The sequence below is a fragment of the Lissotriton helveticus genome, chromosome 6 (assembly GCF_964261635.1).
Source record: "Lissotriton helveticus chromosome 6, aLisHel1.1, whole genome shotgun sequence".
Taxonomy (NCBI): domain Eukaryota; kingdom Metazoa; phylum Chordata; class Amphibia; order Caudata; family Salamandridae; genus Lissotriton; species Lissotriton helveticus.
In genome coordinates this window covers 1,372,852,763-1,372,868,325 of record NC_136067.1, presented here as the reverse complement: position 1 = coordinate 1,372,868,325, position 15,563 = coordinate 1,372,852,763, and the positions used below count along the sequence as shown (strand labels likewise).

General features: G+C 47.5%; 1 protein-coding gene across 1 annotated transcript in view; it reads left to right on the top strand.

Annotated features, from left to right (window-relative positions):
* Window positions 1-10,840: 10,840 nt before the first annotated feature.
* EZR (ezrin) overlaps window positions 10,841-15,563 on the top strand; it is a 211,206-nt gene continuing 206,483 nt past the window's right edge. The window contains exon 1 of the mRNA XM_078649129.1: window positions 10,841-11,038. The gene's annotated coding sequence lies outside the window, so the exon portion shown is untranslated. The remainder of the gene's footprint in view (window positions 11,039-15,563) is intronic.

The window sequence follows — 15,563 nt, the reverse complement described above, 5'->3', positions numbered from 1 at the left end:
TTTTCGTTGTTAAAATTGCTAAATTGATGGCTTTGTCATTTACAATGCCAATAGTTATAACTTTTGCAAATGTGACACCTATAGCATTTGGAATGCAACATGTTTTGTATTAACGTTACTTATATGGCAGCTCTGGTCGTTATGCTACATCCCTAGATAGTTTTATCTTTCGCAAATGTGACACCTATTGTAACACAATATGTGTTGTGAGGGTGAGTGAGGGTGAGGGGTTGAGGGTGAGGTGTTGAGGGTGAGGGGTTGAGGGTGAGTGAGGGTGAGGGTGAGTGAGGGTGAGGGGTTGAGGTTGAGGGTGAGTGAGGGTGAGGGTGAGGTGTTGAGGGTGAGTGAGGGTGAGGAATTGAGGGTGAGTGAGGGTGAGGGAGGGTGAGGGTGAGTGAGTGTGAGGGGTTGAGGGTGGGTGAGGGTGAGTGAGGGTGAGGGGTTGAGGGTAAGTGAGGGTGAGGGTGAGTGAGGATGAGGCTGAGGGGTTGAGGGTGAGTGAGAGTGAGGGTGAGTGAGGGGTTGAGGGTGAAGTGTTGAGGGTGAGTGAGGGTGAGGGTGAGGGGTTGAGGGTGAGTGAGGGTGAGGGGTTGAGAGTGAGTGAGGGTGAGGCATTGAGGGTGAGTGAGGGTGAGTGAGGGTGAGTGAGGGTGAGTGAGGGTGAGTGAGGGTGAGGGTGAGTGAGGGTGAGTGAGGGTGAGGGTGAGTGAGGGTGAGTGAGTGTGAGTGAGGGTGAGTGAGGGTGAGGGGTTGAGGGTGAGTGAGGGTGAGGGATTGAGGGTGGGTGAGGGGTTGAGGGTGAGTGAGGGTGAGGGGTTGAGGGTGAAAGGGTGAAGGTGAGGGTGAGTGAGGGTGAGGGGTTGAGGGTGAGTGAGGGTGAGGGTGATTGAGGGTGAGGTGTTGAGGGTGAGTGAGGGTGAGGGTGAGTGAGTGTGAGGGGTTGAGGGTGAGTGAGGGTGAGGGTGAGTGAGGGTGAGGGGTTGAGGGTAAGTGAGGGTGAGGGTGAGTGAGGATGAGGCTGAGGGGTTGAGGGTGAGAGGGTGAGTGAGAGTGAGGGTGAGTGAGGGGTTGAGGGTGAAGTGTTGAGGGTGAGTGAGGGTGAGGGTGAGGGGTTGAGGGTGAGTGAGGGTGAGGGGTTGAGGGTGAGTGAGGGTGAGGCGTTGAGGGTGAGGGTGAGTGAGGGTGAGTGAGGGTGAGTGAGGGTGAGTGAGGGTGAGGGTGAGTGAGGGTGAGTGAGGGTGAGGGTGAGTGAGGGTGAGTGAGTGTGAGTGAGGGTGAGTGAGGGTGAGGGGTTGAGGGTGAGTGAGGGTGAGGGATTGAGGGTGGGTGAGGGGTTGAGGGTGAGTGAGGGTGAGGGGTTGAGGGTGAAAGGGTGAAGGTGAGGGTGGTGAGGGTGAGGGGTTGAGGGTGAGGGTGATTGAGGGTGAGGTGTTGAGGGTGAGTGAGGGTGAGTGAGGGTGAGTGAGGGTGAGTGAGGGTGAGTGAGGGTGAGGGTGAGGGGTTGAGGGTGAGTGAGGGTGACTGAGTGTGAGTGAGAGTGAGGGTGAGTGAGGTGTTGAGGGTGAGGGGTTGAGGGTGAGTGAGGGTGAGGGTGAGGGGTTGAGGGTGAGTGAGGGTGAGGTGTTGAGGGTGAGTGAGGGTGAGGAGTTGAGGGTGAGTGAGGGTGAGGGTGGGTGAGTGAGTGTGAGTGGTTGAGGGTGAGGGTGAGTGAGGGTGAGGGTGAGTGAGGGTGAGTGAGGGTGAGGGTGAGTGAGGGTGAGGTGAGGGGTTGAGGGTGAGTGAGGGTGAGTGAGGGTGAGTGAGAGTGAGGGTGAGTGAGGGGTTGAGGGTGAAGGGTTGAGGGTGAGTGAGGGTGAGGGTGAGGGTTTGAGGGTGAGTGAGGGTGAGGGGTTGAGGGTGAGTGAGGGTGAGGCGTTGAGGGTGAGGGTGAGTGAGGGTGAGTGAGGGTGAGTGAGGGTGAGGGTGAGTGAGGGTGAGTGAGTGTGAGTGAGGGTGAGGGTTGAGGGTGAGTGAGGGTGAGGGTTGAGGGTGAGTGAGGGTGAGGGTGATTGAGGGTGAGGGGTTGAGGGTGAGTGAGGGTGAGTGAGGGTGAGGGTGATTGAGGGTGAGTGAGGGTGAGGGTGAGGGGTTGAGGGTGATTGAGGGTGAGGGTGATTGAGGGTGAGGGGTTGAGGGTGAGTGAGGGTGAGTGAGGGTGAGGGTGATTGAGGGTGAGTGAGGGTGAGGGTGAGGGGTTGAGGGTGAGTGAGGGTGACTGAGTGTGAGTGAGAGTGAGGGTGAGTGAGGTGTTGAGGGTGAGGGGTTGAGGGTGAGTGAGGGTGAGGGTGAGGGGTTGAGGGTGAGTGAGGGTGAGGGTGAGTGAGGTTGAGTGAGGGTGAGGGGTTGAGGGTGAGTGAGGGTGAGTGAGGGTGAGGGGTTGAGGGTGAGTGAGGGTGAGGGGTTGAGGGTGAGTGAGGGTGAGGGTGAGGGGTTGAGGGTGAGTGAGGGTGAGGGTGAGGGTGGGTGATGGTGGGTGAGGGTGAGGGGTTGAGGGTGGGTGATGGTGGGTGAGGGTGAGGGGTTGAGGGTGAGTGAGGGTGAGTAAGAGTGAGGGTGAGTGAGGGGTTGAGGGTGAGGGGTTGAGGGTGGGTGAGGGTGAGGGATTGAGGGTGAGTGAGGGTGAGGGTTGAGGGAGGGTGAGGGTGAGTGAGGCTGAGGGGTTGAGGGTGAGTGAGGGTGAGTGAGGGTGAGTGAGGGTGAGTGAGGGTGAGGGGTTGAGGGTGAGGGTGAGTGAGGGTGAGGGGTTGAGGGTGAGGGGTTGAGGGTGAGGGGTTGAGGGTGAGTGAGGGTGAGTGAGGCTGAGGGGTTGAGGGTGAGTGAGGGTGAGTGAGGGTGAGTGAGGGAGAGTGAGGGTGAGTGAGGGTGAGGGGTTGAGGGTGAGTGAGGGTGAGGGGTTGAGGGAGGGTGAGGGTGAGTGAGGGTGAGGGGTTGAGGGTGAGTGAGGGTGAGGTGTTGAGGGTGAGTGAGGGTGAGGGGTTGAGGGTGAGTGAGGGTGAGTGAGAGTAAGTGTGATTGAGGGTGAGGGGTTGAGTGTGAGTGAAGGTGAGGGGTTGAGGGTGAGTGAGGGTGAGTGAGAGTGAGTGCCTTGTGTTATTTTGTATGTAATGTAAATGTGTGTGTTTTGTAATATGTGTTGTGTTATGTGTGTGTTTTGTGTCTGTTGACTCCTGTATGTAAGTGAATAATTGTAAAATGGAGGACGCAATGCGTGTCCTTGACGCTACCTACGTTAGCGTTCTAGTTTTTTTTTGTATTGTTAAATATTGTTTTTGATTGACGTTTATTTTTAGCCAATCGGAGCGCTACGTTTTTGACGTAGCGTTCCGATTTGCTTACGTCAACGGTGAAAATGCCCAGAAGATCGAGAAACTTCGGGCGCGGAAGGCGTGTGCTTGTTGGTGTGGTGTTGCTGCGTCGTTTGACAGGTAAGATATTATTTGTAAGTGTTTTGTTATCTAATTAAATGTAGTATCCATAGTATGTACAAAGTAATTAATTATTAGGAGTGTGTTTATATAGATATAGAACTTTTTTGTTAGCGATTGTAATTATTGTCATTTATTTATGTAAATTAAATTTAATTAAGTGTTTTTCTTGTTGATATATAATGTATATGTTAGCGACAACTCTAATTTAATTATTTTGTAGCTGCTGTTCGTTATTTTACGTACATGAAATGATTTTAGCACTTAGAAGGGCTATTTCGTTTCGCGTATATTTATGTATAAATAAGATGTACTGTTATTTAATGTGTATAATTTAAACTTTTTACAAACTGCTATTTTGTAATTGTATGTAATAATGTTCGTGATATTTTTAATTTAGGGTATGTAAATATTGTGTTCTAGTTGCGTAAAAGTCAATTTTAATCCTTACTGATGGGATGTTTTCCTGAAAGTTTTAGTGAGAAGCCAGTTATAAATGTTCTGGTCCTTGTTAAGTAAGCTTTGTTCCGTGTACCTTTGCATGTTTATGGTCACTGTCTATAACCAGATGTACTAACAATGTGGAAGTTCATCCATCTTGTGACTGATGATTTTTTGAACGTGTATTTGTTATATTCATTTGTCTTTGTATTAGACCGTTTATTATTGTACTTAAGTTGTTGCTTGTAGACATCTTCTTTCCCTTATTGTTTCGTATACCTTAATGAATTTTTTACATTCCTTTGCTTACTTAGAGTGGAATACTTTATTCTATTTTTTGCAGAATTGCAATTAGGCTGTGAAGGCTCGTGCTTTTGTGATTACGCACTTTGTTTGTGTTTTTGAATTACTCCGGCATGGTTTAATGGTTTATTTTCCGTTACTTTAGTAAGTGCTTTATGTTGTGAATTGGTGTCCTTTTGATGGCTTTGTCCACTTTTAACGTGTTGTATTTGCTGTGTATTCAGATGTTTCCCTATTTTTTGTGAATTTATGTTATATGTTAAAAAATGGTTTTATTTTACAATCTCTTTCAGCATTTTTGTGTACTAATTGATGCACTGTCCTTGCGTTGCATTGTTTTAATTTTTGAATAGCTCCAAGTGTGTTATCCGATTTTTATTTATTAAAATAAATGTTGCCTAACGCTATTTATGTGTGTAGTTGGAGGGTGGAGTTATATTTGGAGGGTAGAGTTGTAGGGTGGTATTGTAGTTATAGGGTGTAGTTTGAAGGTGGACTTGGAAGGTGTGAGCGTTAGTGGATGTGATGGTCCGGGGGTGTGAGGGTGTGTGATGGTGTGTGAGGGTGATTGAGTGTGACCGTTTTAGTATGAGTGAGGGTGTGAGTGTGTGTGAGGATGAGGGGGTGAGGGTAAGGGGATGTGAGAGTGTGTCATGATAGGTGTTGGTGAGTGAGGCTGAGAGTGATTGTTGTGAGGGTGTGAAGGTGAGTGAGGGTGTGCGAGTTTGAATGTTGAGGGTGAGTGTTTCTGAGGGTTGAGGGTGTGTGAGGGTGTGTGAGGGGGTGTGAGGGTGAGGTGGTGATGTTGAGTGATGGTGTGTGTAAGCTGAGAGATGTGGCATAACAGAAGGATTGGTAGTGCGGGCACTGCTGCTTGGGGTATCTGCGCGATTTGTGTAAGTAAATGGAGAGGGGGGAGAGAGTTGGAAGAGAGAGTGAAAGAGGCAGAAACGTGGAGAGTAAAAGAAAGAGCGAAGGAATATGTAAACTGAGAGATGTGGCATAACAGAAGGATTGGTAGTGCGGGCACTGCTGCTTGGGGTATCTGCGAGATTTGTGTAAGTAAATGGAGAGGGGGGAGAGAGTTGGAAGAGAGAGTGAAAGAGGCAGAAACGTGGAGAGTAAAAGAAAGAGCGAAGGAATCTGTAAGCTGAGAGATGTGGCATAACAGAAGGATTGGTAGTGCGGGCACTGCTGCTTGGGGTATCTGCGCGATCTTCTTTCCCTTATTGTTTCGCATACCTTAATGAATTTTTTACATTCCTTTGCTTACTTAGAGTGGAATACTTTATTGTATTTTTTGCAGAATTGCAATTAGGCTGTGAAGGCTCGTGCTTTTGTGATTACGCACTTTGTTTGTGTTTTTGAATTACTCCAGCATGGTTTAATGGTTTATTTTCCGTTACTTTAGTAAGTGCTTTATGTTGTGAATTGGTGTCATTTTGATGGCTTTGTCCACTTTTAACGTGTTGTATTTGCTGTGTATTCAGATGTTTCCCTATTTTTTGTGCATTTATGTTATATGTTAAAAATGGTTTTATTTTACAATCTCTTTCAGCATTTTTGTGTACTAATTGATGCACTGTCCTTGCGTTGCATTGTTTTAAGTTTTGAATAGCTCCAAGTGTGTTATCCGATTTTTATTTATTAAAATAAATGTTGCCTAACGCTATTTATGTGTGTAGTTGGAGGGTGGAGTTATATTTGGAGGGTAGAGTTGTAGGGTGGTATTGTAGTTATAGGGTGTAGTTTGAAGGTGGACTTGGAAGGTGTGAGCGTTAGTGGATGTGATGGAGAGGGGGGAGAGAGTTGGAAGAGAGAGTGAAAGAGGCAGAAACGTTGAGAGGAAAAGAAAGTGCGAATCTGTAAGCTGAGAGATGTGGCATAACAGAAGGATTGGTAGTGCGGGCACTGCTGCTTGGGGTATCTGCGAGATTTGTGTAAGTAAATGGAGAGGGGGAGAGAGTTGGAAGAGAGAGTGAAAGAGGCAGAAACGTGGAGAGTAAAAGAAAGAGCGAAGGAATATGTAAGCTGAGAGATGTGGCATAACAGAAGGATTGGTAGGGCGGGCACTGCTGCTTGGGGTATCTGCGCGATTTGTGTAAGTAAATGGAGAGGGGTGAGAGAGTTGGAAGAGGGAGTGAAAGAGGCAGAAACGTGGAGAGTAAAAGAAAGAGCGAAGGAATATGTAAGCTGAGAGATGTGGCATAACAGAAGGATTGGTAGTGCGGGCACTGCTGCTTGGGGTATCTGCGAGATTTGTGTAAGTAAATGGAGAGGGGGGAGAGATTTGGAAGAGAGAGTGAAAGAGGCAGAAACGTGGAGAGTAAAAGAAAGAGCGAAGGAATATGTAAGCTGAGAGATGTGGCATAACAGAAGGATTGGTAGTGCGGGCACTGCTGCTTGGGGTATCTGCGAGATTTGTGTAAGTAAATGGAGAGGGGGAGAGAGTTGGAAGAGAGAGTGAAAGAGGCAGAAACGTGGAGAGTAAAAGAAAGAGCGAAGGAATATGTAAGATGAGAGATGTGGCATAACAGAAGGATTGGTAGTGCGTGCACTGCTGCTTGGGGTATCTGCGCGATTTGTGTAAGTAAATGGAGAGGGGGGAGAGAGTTGGAAGAGAGAGTGAAAGAGGCAGAAACGTGGAGAGTAAAAGAAAGAGCGAAGGAATATGTAAGCTGAGAGATGTGGCATAACAGAAGGATTGGTAGTGCGGGCACTGCTGCTTGGGGTATCAGCGAGATTTGTGTAAGTAAATGGAGAGGGGGGAGAGATTTGGAAGAGAGAGTGAAAGAGGCAGAAACGTGGAGAGTAAAAGAAAGATCGAAGGAATATGTAAACTGAGAGATGTGGCATAACAGAAGGATTGGTAGTGCGGGCACTGCTGCTTGGGGTATCTGCGAGATTTGTGTAAGTAAATGGAGAGGGGGGAGAGAGTTGGGAGAGAGAGTGAAAGAGGCAGAAACGTGGAGAGTAAAAGAAAGAGCGAAGGAATCTGTAAGCTGAGAGATGTGGCATAACAGAAGGATTGGTAGTGCGGGCACTGCTGCTTGGGGTATCTGCGCGATCTTCTTTCCCTTATTGTTTCGCATACCTTAATGATTTTTTTACATTCCTTTGCTTACTTAGAGTGGAATACTTTATTGTATTTTTTGCAGAATTGCAATTAGGCTGTGAAGGCTCGTGCTTTTGTGATTACGCACTTTGTTTGTGTTTTTGAATTACTCCAGCATGGTTTAATGGTTTATTTTCCGTTACTTTAGTAAGTGCTTTATGTTGTGAATTGGTGTCCTTTTGATGGCTTTGTCCACTTTTAACGTGTTGTATTTGCTGTGTATTCAGATGTTTCCCTATTTTTTGTGCATTTATGTTATATGTTAAAAAATGGTTTTATTTTACAATCTCTTTCAGCATTTTTGTGTACTAATTGATGCACTGTCCTTGCGTTGCATTGTTTTAAGTTTTGAATAGCTCCAAGTGTGTTATCCGATTTTTATTTATTAAAATAAATGTTGCCTAACGCTATTTATGTGTGTAGTTGGAGGGTGGAGTTATATTTGGAGGGTAGAGTTGTAGGGTGGTATTGTAGTTATAGGGTGTAGTTTGAAGGTGGACTTGGAAGGTGTGAGCGTTAGTGGATGTGATGGAGAGGGGGGAGAGAGTTGGAAGAGAGAGTGAAAGAGGCAGAAACGTTGAGAGGAAAAGAAAGTGCGAATCTGTAAGCTGAGAGATGTGGCATAACAGAAGGATTGGTAGTGCGGGCACTGCTGCTTGGGGTATCTGCGAGATTTGTGTAAGTAAATGGAGAGGGGGAGAGAGTTGGAAGAGAGTGAAAGAGGCAGAAACGTGGAGAGTAAAAGAAAGAGCGAAGGAATATGTAAGCTGAGAGATGTGGCATAACAGAAGGATTGGTAGTGCGGGCACTGCTGCTTGGGGTATCTGCGCGATTTGTGTAAGTAAATGGAGAGGGGGGAGAGAGTTGGAAGAGAGAGTGAAAGAGGTAGAAACGTGGAGAGTAAAAGAAAGAGCGAAGGAATCTGTAAGCTGAGAGATGTGGCATAACAGAAGGATTGGTAGTGCGGGCACTGCTGCTTGGGGTATCTGCGCGATTTGTGTAAGTAAATGGAGAGAGGCAATAGGCTCGCAAAAGACCCCTGACATTGAGGCTTGCTATTTGAACTTCCAATAAAGTCAGTCATGGGAGTTAAATGGATAAGCAAGCGGGACTTCTGAGAATAAAACTGGCAACACTCGAACCCATTGAAGGGAGTCTGATCGAACTAGTAGGCAAAGATCTTTCAGACAGACTGTATAGAGTGAAGGAATAAAGATTCAGTTAACATAGTTCAAACGAAATAGCACACAACAAGAAAAATGTCTAACTATTCTATTGCGAGACCTATCGCATTTCCATTTGTGTAAGTAAATGGAGAGGGAAATTGTAAAACAGACGGAGAGCATTGCTGTGGGGAGGGGGTGTAGGAGAAATGCACAAGGCGGGCAGGGGAGGGGGCGGAGCGGGGAGAGCGGCATGTGGATTGTAAAACAGACGGAGGGCATTGCTGTGGGGAGGGGGTGTAGGAGAAATGCACAAGGCGGGCGCGATTTGTGTAAGTAAATGGAGAGAGGCAATAGGCTCGCAAAAGACCCCTGACATTGAGGCTTGCTATTTGAACTTCCAATAAAGTCAGTCATGGGAGTTAAATGGATAAGCAAGCGGGACTTCTGAGAATAAAACTGGCAACACTCGAACCCATTGAAGGGAGTCTGATCGAACTAGTAGGCAAAGATCTTTCAGACAGACTGTATAGAGTGAAGGAATAAAGATTCAGTTAACATAGTTCAAAAGAAATAGCACACAACAAGAAAAATGTCTAACTATTCTATTGCGAGACCTATCGCATTTCCATTTGTGTAAGTAAATGGAGAGGGAAATTGTAAAACAGACGGAGGGCATTGCTGTGGGGAGGGGGTGTAGGAGAAATGCACAAGGCGGGCAGGGGAGGGGGCGGAGCGGGATGTGGATTGTAAAACAGACGGAGGGCATTGCTGTGGGGAGGGGGTGTAGGAGAAATGCACAAGGCGGGCAGGGGAGGGGGCGGAGCGGGGAGAGCGGCATGTGGGTGTGAACAAGCCGGGGCCTTTGAAGTGAAGCTAAGCTTCACTTCAAAAGGTGTCGGAGGAATGCGGGTGAGGGAACAGATGGCGATTGCGGCTGTGCACGCGCTTTTAAGCTCAATGCACATGCGCATTGAGCTTAAAAGTCACGGGCACTGCAAGGAATCGCCACGATTCCTTGCTTCTTAGTTAAAGGTTGTTTAAGCCGCAATAGGCTCGCAAGCTCGATGCGCATGCGCATCGACAGGCGAGACCTAAAAAACAACAATGCTAATCACGCAGGTTGGGGACAAGCGGGGATACAGAAATCAAAGTAGGGCACAGAGGGGCACAAACTACAAAAAAAACAACAATGCTAATCACTCAGGCACAAACCAGTTCGAGCAGCAGCAGCGGCTCAGGGCACACAGGAGGGCTGTGTGGTGGCCCGGCCTGACTGGTGACAGGATTACTTCTAGTAAGTCTGAAAGTGTGATCACTATTGTGATTGTATCTTAGGTGGTCACTAATTCAACAATGTTCAAAGTTATGTTATGTTATAGGTTTTGTAGAGCACACAGCTGCCCCAGCAAAGGAGCGTCCCGGCGCTAATTGTAGCAGATGATAGGAGACTGAAAATCGAGAAGCAAGGCCTATAGCGTAGGGAAAAGATGAGTTTTAATAGCTTTACGAAATGAGGTGTGGTTGTTGATACTACGAATGTGAACCAGGAGAGACTTCCAGAGTTTCGCAGCCAGGACGCGGAAAGAGCGTCCACCTGCTTGCTCTTTCCTCACCCGAGGAACAACGTTAAGACGCTGGCCCAAAAAACGTAAATGGTGAGTGGGTGTGTAGGGTCAGAGCAGGTTCGCCAGGATATCTGGGGAAAAGGAATTCATGATTTTGTGGGCAATGCAGAGTGACTTAAACTTGTTGCGTTTTTCCCACTGCCAAAGTCAATAGTGCGGATTATTTTCACTAATCAGAAGAAACTCTGAGTACAGAAACGGTTGTAGACGTCTGACATAGTGGCCAGATTAACAATGCACAGAACAAACTAACTGACATCTGTTTGTTCTCTTATATCAGTGTCCTCGGAGCATTGGGGTAAATTCATTTTTAAAAACTATTTTCAAAGCAGTTGTATAATCTAATGTATTAAAATAAAACACAAGCACTCCATTCTATTTTTTAATCTGTAAAAGGCTTTATTTCATGACGTTTGCTACATTTTTACATGCCACATCTTCTGATGGCTTGTCTCACCTGTTCTTACTACCTCGCTAGACCCTTGGGCCACTTCTGGCTCGACTCTATGACTTTTCTGACTTGCCCGCCTCCACCAAATACCAGTTTTGCTGTGCCAAGGTGGGCGAGGGTGACTGGGCAGGTGTGATTTCCTGCCAGTGGCAGGGCAGTGATGGCTGCAGACAGCCCAGCCTCTGCTGAGCAGGGAGCTCTCCCGCCCGGCCGGAGGGTGTGTAGCTGCCGAGCAGGGCAGTGCCATGAAGGGTTTGTTTGTTGGCCTGCTGCGCCTTTACAGTGCGTGTTCAGTCGAAGCAGGGAGGGGACAGGCGGTGAAGGAGGAGGAGGGCGGGAGGCAGGATAAAACCGACCTGTTGCACCCAGCCAGGCAGCCATATTGCAGCCAGAGGGGAGGAGAGCCCGCAGCGCGCGCAGGAGCAGCAGGAGGAGGGGGTCCTGCCGAGGGAGCAGCGGGCGCGAGACAGCGGGTGAGCAGCCGAGCCGGGGGCTTCGCCTCGCCTCAGGACCACCAGGGGAGGGGAGGGCCCCGCAAGGAGAAGCCGGGATGCGTTCAGCAACAAATAGGAAGTTGCTTTTTCCCTCCTTTCCCTCCGCACTTGTTCCTCCAGACAACAGGTGTTCTGCGGATTACCGGCCCGTGGGATGGATTCTGCCTCGAGGACGGGGGCGGGGGAGGGGCTCGTTGCAGAGGAGCTCGCGCGGCTGCACCTGTGCCCGCTGTCCCCGGGACCCGCGTGCTCCCCGGCCGGCTGCCGCCCCTCCCTGGGAAGGGCCGGGGAGCCAGGTCTGACTGGCTGAGATTTGTTGGAACTCCGCGCTTTCTTGTGAAGACATTATTTATTGTAATGTTTTTAGTTTTCAGTTTGTGTGCTATTCGTGTGGATTGGGGGTCCCCAGGTGCACCTGGGTGCGGTGGCATTTGTTTGTGGTCGCCTGGGAGTGGTGCGCAGTGTGTGTGTCCGCGCGCCGGCTCCCAGGGCAGGACACGTAACGCTCCGTGCGCGCGCAGGGTCATCGCCCCACTCACGTCCCTCGGACCATTGACATTGGCCGCCCGGGGGTCATTGCCACACTGCGGGGCGGCATGAGACAGAAGGGGGCACAAAGTTCGAACAGGAGAGAGAGCGCACTCTTTGCGAAAGGCAACGCTGAAATTCTAGCACACCACCACCCACTTTTACCGAGCAGCTGCCGGAAGATTCTTACAAAAAAAAAATATGCGTGTGCATTCAGGGAAATTGAAAAACCTGTCCTTGCCACACGAGTTTTCTATCCGAGTTACAGCCCTGGGACATATTTTCTCTTGTATTTTACCTGTAGTGCGATTACACTGACCAGGCAACTACTTCCTGCTATTCTGCAAAAGATTAAATCCTTGTTTATTTAACTATTTCCATGGAGTGTACAAATATCTTATATATTGTGGTCCAAATTATGCTGTATGTTCAATTTAAGCCTCCTTCGACGGATATCTGATTTAAGAGTCTGCAATGAGTGTTCACTGCCTACATTGTAGGGAAGACAGAGCCTTAGCGAGGGCCTCTTCTTTCCTAAAGTAGCGTAAAGGTGTGCCATCTCATGTTGCTGCATGCAAGGTGTGAGGAGTGTTACCACGTGACTTGACACCCTTTCACTGGGACAGTTATCCAGCAATGGACGTCTGGCGAACAATCCATTCGTTCTGGGAATGGTTGCTTGTTTCCGCTGTATAACTCACGTGATGCTGTCACCCCGAAACCAATGACAAATTCAAGGCCACTGGAATTATACGGCAAGGGAAGACCAAACTATGGAGCAGGGTTGGTTCAATTATGCAGCAAAAGAAGGCAAATAATGCACAGTAATGCAGCATATTTTGTGATTTTTACACTTCTTGACTGTGCCTGGGCATACTTGTCTCCTCATTAGTTCTAGTTTAACGCCCAGAAATAACAATACGCAACAGAAGGGTGGCCATCTACCTTTGCTAAGGGCCTTCGACTGCGCAGCAATGTGTGTCGCTGCATTTTTAGTAACTTTTAACCAGTTGGAGATAGAATCCATTTGTTTTAATTATAAACTGCAGATTATGCAGCAGATGATGGATAGTGTGGCAAATGCGGCACATCGATAATCATTAAGAAAAACTGCAGCTGCAAAATCGTATAATTCCAGTGGCTCTCCACAAATGTAAACTGAAAGCTGGTGACATTAAAGGTCGTCTGCCCTGTGGCTGGGAGTCCTCTGTTAACTCCACTTATGAGTAACTCAAAACGTTTTTGGATTTTCTCTGCATCCTGGTGCATCTAGTCCCTCATTTGTAATAGGAAACGTAAAATGACTAGTGCCAGAATGTAAAAGGAGAAAAGTAGACTGATTTAACTATTCAAGATGATATTACGATTTATTTCTGTGAACACACAGTATATTTGCTTTCCGCCTATATCCTTGGCCTGGTTGGTGGGCTCGAGGGGGCGTGCTCCTTGAGGTACCCCAACTCCAGGTGCGGCCCAGGTCTGCATTGTGGGGCTCGACCCTCCCTCCCTCCCTCCCACTCACTGCTGGGTCTCTGCCAGTAGATGGCTCAGCAGCAGGGTAGGGCCTTGCTTTTCTAAGTTGAATGCTATGCCCAAGTACGGCCCTTTCAAGTTTTAACTCTTGACTGGTAGATGGGCAGCAGCCAAGCAAGACATATATTCCTTCTACCTGAGATTAGGCATTATTTAGCATTTGGTGTTTTATTTCAAGTCATTTGTGTTCTTTTAGTGAATGGATAATTAATGCATTTGTCTTTTGTCTATTCATAAATAAAATAAAAATTTGTGGGGCGTTTTTGGCCATGGTATTGAACACATAGATTTCATTTTGTAATGCTGCATGTGTATTTGGTATTTCTTCTATGTTGTATGAGCTGTCTGTTTGATTTGACACTGTACAGTTGAGCTGTTATTGGAGTCTGGAGGGATGTGTTTTTTGGTGGGCATCTTAAAAGGCACGTTGTGATATCAACTAATTTCATCACTTGCTTTCGGTAGCACAAGGTACTTGGGTTTTTCTTACATCAGCATGGTGCAGATGTGCGTCAGGAACATTTACAAATTAGCCAGTTCTGAAAAACTGTTTGAATTGAGCATGATATCTTATCATGTATGGGCAGTTAGTGGCATTTACGCTCTTGGGGCTCCCCACCTGACACCGCGCCGTCAGATATTCTCATAGGCCATTGCTTTGGTATCACAGTGAAATCTGGGCCCGGTTAGGCATCCATTGTGGAGAAGGTGTGGTGGTGGGGGGGGGCTGCTGTGAGTACTTTGGTGCAGGGCCTAGGATCACCCGAGGGGTCCATCTGGTCTAAGTCATTTTCAATTAACATACTGTCTGTAGAAATGCAGAATGATGCCCTCCCACCACAATATAATCTCCGCCCACTGTCCTGGCACGCCCCGCTCCTTATTCTCAGGAGGAGTCAAATGCAGCGGGCAGAGGGGTGCGGCCTCGTGGTTACATCACTGACTTTGAAACCAAGTGCCTGAGTTACAGTTGCGGCTTCTTTGGTCAAACTTTGTTTCATTTTAAATCACTTCATCACTTCTTCATCGTTACTTCCTCACACCCTGTCTTCCCAATTCTGCAGAAACTGGGAACACATAGAAACCTCTTTAATATTAAGCGCTGTATTAAAAAATGAGACGTTTGGGTTTTTACTGTTGGCACATCTTGGAGGCAGTTGCTCTTTTGCAGGTGACTTGTCTCCACTTGTTGAGGCAGCTCCCTTGGCGGCCTCCACTTTCATGGCTCCCTGTCAGTAGATACTGGGGCAGTGGCATGGCCTGTGCTGGAAGCTGGCCCTGCCCCCCTGCTCCTTCATTCGCCCAGACGTCCCTGCTCCCTCTGGGGAAGGTGGCACTCGAGTGTGTTCGGTTTTATGGGTGTGGTCGCTAAAATGACCTTTATTTTTCCCTTTTGAAGCTGGGCTCCATGCCACTGGGCGAGGCAACTCCTTCGAAACTAGGAATGTCTTGCTCATACCTGCTGTGTGATTCAGCTTTCTCTGGAACACAGTTTCCTAAGCCCTGGCAGTTGCCTTCTACTTAAAACAACTCTCCCTGGTTTTTGGATTTTACATATTTGGATTGTCGTTTCATATTTTCCTCCACGCTCTTCCTGGCCACTTAAGCTTATCAGATTCATGCCAATATGGGATTAGCCCACCGCTGTGGTGTTGACTTTAAACGTGCAGCGTCCAATTCGTAAAGCTGTTGACAAAAGCAAAAACTTCTAAGTTGCTCTTTTTAATTTGAGTGAATTGGAATGTTTTTCTAAATTACAATTTCACTGGCACCTGATCTTTTAAGCATAGTTTGGAGTTTGCACTGATGCCTGCTGGTATTTTGGCGTTTCGATGTAACTGATTAATGGACTTTAACTTTTCACCAGCTTAATTCCAGATCCATCTAGGTGTAATTAAATGTCTCAGTAAATTCACAAGCCCATTTCTATGTTTGTGAACACCTTCAGTGTCTGCTACAATGTGGGCGTTCACAAAGGCTAAGTTCACTTTAAATGAAGCACCATCATTTGACAATAATAACACTTGGAACTGTTTCTTGATTCCGGTTTATCTAAGGTAACAGCATCCCGTATGCCCCAGGCCCACTGCCCCACTTTTCTTGGATTTGTTTCCAAAAGTAGCATAGTATGTCTTGGACCAACCTTTTTGTTTCAAACTTGCATCCTTTGCAATTCCTTCCCTTCACACTAACTTGCATCCTAGTCATGTGTAAGCTACGCAGTGCTTAATTTGAGGCGACTGTTTCCGGTGCTCGGCACCAGCACTTAATTGTCAACAGCAGCACTTATGACAGCTGCCATATGGTGGACTGTTTGTGCAATTAGGAGATGAGCAGAACAACAGTTATTTACTAATTCAATATACACTAAAAACAACTAATACCTGCAACCCAAGTAATTCGTATAGCGTTGGGGGTCTCTAACAGTCTGAAAAGTCATACT